General features: G+C 29.5%; 1 non-coding gene across 1 annotated transcript; it reads left to right on the plus strand.

Moving 5' to 3' along the window:
- The first annotated feature begins 399 nt into the window (after positions 1-399).
- Positions 400-470, plus strand: Trnag-gcc (transfer RNA glycine (anticodon GCC)). Its single transcript has one exon. It is a non-coding gene; the product is annotated as a tRNA-Gly (tRNA).
- The last annotated feature ends 3,751 nt before the right edge of the window (positions 471-4,221 follow it).

A 4,221-nucleotide genomic window follows, 5' to 3' on the forward strand; every position in this document is an offset into this window, starting at 1 on the left:
AGTAAAAAGTAAAATTTTTATTTGTCGTAGATACTTTTTAACAGAACTTAACCTTGGCTGTGGTTTGATATAATTGTATATGTCAAGTACATTCTTACTTAGAAATTATTACATGTATATAATTTGAAATCTATCTCATCTAAACGTCCGAGACATGTCGTTGATGATTTTGAGTAAATAATTATTTTATCACGATCATAAAACCAATAAGTCTAATCACTTTCAATTCTTAATAGATAATATTTTAGTATTACTGTCTCCAACAAAGACAGAAAGGCATATTCGATATATTATTGTTATGTACCTAACTAGTAATACTTTAAAAAAGCTTTTTGTATTTATATTAAAATTTTGATGTCAAGTCAATACCGATGCGTTATTTCTGCATGAACTGTATAAGCATCGGTGGTTCAGTGGTAGAATGCTCGCCTGCCACGCGGGCGGCCCGGGTTCGATTCCCGGCCGATGCATCACTTTTATGTATATATTTTTTTTATTCAAAACAAGGTATAGTATTACTACTATTTTATTATTACTTATGTATATATGAAATATTAAACATTTTTAAACAACGATTAAATTTAATGTTTATAAAATAATATTATGAAGTATTTGTTTGAACAGATATCGCAAAGAAAAGCGATGTGAATTATTAAAGATCAAAAGAAATATTTTAAACGTGAACTCTGACCACAAAACCATAATTGCCTTTGGGTTATTTTCTCGAACTTCAAAAGAAACCGGTAGACGATCCATTGTGTACAATTAAGAAATACTCTTGGTTCCGTATCAAAATACTTATTGAAAACAACATTCATGATATTGAAAATACTATTTATTACGGTAATAGCTGCATATTTTGTTTTTAAGAATTCATTTTGTCATTCCTATCAGTTTTTACTTTAACTTTTATTTAAAAAAACCTAATTTTATTTTGCAAACTCCAGATACTACAAAAGCAAATATTCCTTATCTCCTTAAGAGATAACTTTACAAATTATTAATGTAAATCTTATGTTAAAAATAATAACAATTTTATATTAAACACAAGATAATAAAAAAGCGCTCGAATTCGTACTTGTTCATTTTCATGCACATAAATGTTATTGCCTTTAATTAACCGACAAACTTAATTAAGTAACTACTGACTTTTTTGACAATTATTCTCGGAGGTAGCTTTACATTTAATATAATTTCTTGGTACTATGGCTTTGCGCAAGCCCGTCTGGGTAGGTACCACTCACTCATCACATATTCTACCGCCAAACAGCAATAACATTATATAGCATAGTATTCGGTCCGGTTGGAAGGGTGAGCAAGCCAGTGTAACTACAGGCACAAGGGACGTAATAACTTAGTTCCCAAAGTTTGTGGTGAAATGGTGATGATAAGATAAGAAATTAATAATATTTCTTACGGTACCAATATCTATGGGCGATGGTATATTATATATTTTTTGAAATGGTACCCGGCACATGGGTGATATTTTTTTTTTAATATTTATTTATAATATATAAGAATTATACTATTTCACACTAGTGGAAGACTTCTGGTTAGAAGAATTTAAAAATTTACGTACGTAAATGTCCCAGTGACAATCTTGGTCGTTAATCAACAAAGCATCAACTAAATGCGGACATATAATACGAGACTTTTATTCAAAGATGGTTTGCATTGCGCTGTTTTCCAGTATTTACAACCCATCTCGTGCTCACACGTGAAAGATGACATCGTGAAATTTACATGTGTTAGAAGAAATTTTAAATCTTGTAAGGCAGTAACATAATTCTTAGGAGACAGACTTTATTAAGAAGTCTAACTTAATGTACTGCTATTTAGGAGTAACAGAAGAACAGGTATCAGACATAGAGAATATTGTCCAAAGTAACATGATATGTACTTTTGGTTCAAAATAAATACTAAATATATATATATATATATATATATATATATATATATATATATATATATATATATAATCATTTTGATTTAAAAGAAAAAAAGAGCCAATTTTACTGCGGAATTCCGAAAAACATCTACCTCTTCCCCTATTATTAACAACATGTGTTCAAGACTTGTAATTTCGACGCCGATACTCGTCATTAGTCCGTCATTTTACGCCATTGTAGAATCAGTAATAGCTTCACAAAGAATGACGTTATATTTTACGTTCTTTTAAAAATTCCCACAGATAAAAAATATGCAGTGAAATTTACGCAAAATTTTAAAGCATAATAAAACTACTTTGAAATGATTTGAATGAAAGGAAAACGCCATATAATTTTAAATAAAACAATATTTCTCATTGCTAAATCCAATTATCAAAAACGTAATTTAAAACAAGTCTTTAAGTTTTCCTCCCGTATTATATTATAAGTAAAATAAAACAAAGAAGTTTTTCTGCTTGATATATAGCTAACAGAATTCCTTACATATTGTCTATAATATTGACAATAAAGTTGACTCCATATTCTAGGTATACTTTGAAGCAAATAACCCTAACAGCCATTATTAAGAATAATGAACGTTTATTACTTTTCTTTAAAATTACCCTGCTTTGACTCTTTATATGAGTTTATGAAAATAAGAGTTGTTTAACGGGTAATATCATGGACTTCTACTTTGACGTAAACATACAAGACATCAGCTTAGAAACGTTCGTTTAATATAATTTTATCGAGGTTTACATATTATGTACCTTGTCCCAAATACTTTTACATGTCAAAATTAACATCAAATTTTAATCAATTCAAATGGTTATGGAATTAGGCTTGATTTAAAGTTCGAACGTCTTCGGATTACTTTTAAATTAAATAAAGAATCCAAAAAGATCATAAAATCCAAAACCATAACATAAACGATACAAAAATATTATTTTATGAATTTGAAGACATTTTTGAGAAAAACGTTGGAATAATTATACACCCATTGGTCGCTCTAAATTCAGTGAATACTCGAATAAGTTGAGTCGATTCGTATTCATAAAGTGGGAAACCTAGAAACTAATATAAAACGTAAGCGAAGCTTATTACTTAAAACTTGTGAACATTTGAAACGGTGAATAAATTGCGCCAAGTTTGTTTCCTGAAAACTATTTGTATAGCTTCACCTGCTTTCAAGGTGTTTTGTCGGTTGAAAGTTTTTACACTTTTATAAACTATTTAATAGAATTTAAAACTTACCATACTAGGTAAGTTATTCTGAAATCTGTATTAGAATCGAAAAAATTATAGGCTAGCACTAATACATTGTCGGTAAACTAAACATTTATTCCAGGTATAATTAGGGTTTTCCGTTAATGTCTAAAAATATAAAATGTCTTTGGAGTTATTTTAACAATTACAAATATATATTATATATTTTCTTGGGCCGATTTTTAAATTTGGAATATTATAATATTCTTATAATATATAAATTGTGTTCAAAGTAATATATAACAAAATGCACGCGAATGTAATCATGGAAGAGAATACTATTATAGTATGAGCAAACTCAACGTCGTATAACCTTCATATTGTGGTAACAAATAATGAAGAACGGGGTTGTTAACGCATTAAAAAAACTGAAGTCGTCTATAATGATACAAACCTCGGTAAAGAGCAAATATTTCTCAAAAATTTCTACAAAAGTTTTTCTAAATTTTTTCAAATCATTTTGTTAAAATTACTTGATCATACTAAATATTTAACCCAAAAGACAATAACGCTATCTATAAATAATTTAAACTACAATTTTTCAATTGCTACATTGCAAGTGTGCAAAGTAAGCGGTAAAATTGGGCGCGTCTTCGTGAATTGAAATGACTACATATAATCACGGTATAATGTATTAACGTTATCTGCCTGATTTCCGGTTAACATTTCCGACAAATTCGCGACATTAGTCCCAGCTCCCACGAAAGGCCACATACCAAGAGCTACGATGTTACATAAAAAGCCAATAGTCATTGTTCAAACCAATATAGTTTCTTGAACGCGTGCTTGTCCCTTCAGAGTCATGACGTGACTCCAAACTTGAAGCGTTACTCGCATGCTTTGACAGGTGTCAAATAAAACTGTAGATACGGTCGACGTCGCTTGACGGTTCCGGCTCATGAAAGTAAATTGTTGACTTTTTTTTTTCATTACAAAAAAATCTGTTTATCTGCATTCATCTCCGATCTTACAAATGTATGTGTATTTAAAGAGTACTTACCATACTTATTTTAAGAGTAGCCTACCA

Source organism: Nymphalis io, chromosome 24 (genome assembly GCF_905147045.1).
Source record: "Nymphalis io chromosome 24, ilAglIoxx1.1, whole genome shotgun sequence".
Taxonomy (NCBI): domain Eukaryota; kingdom Metazoa; phylum Arthropoda; class Insecta; order Lepidoptera; family Nymphalidae; genus Nymphalis; species Nymphalis io.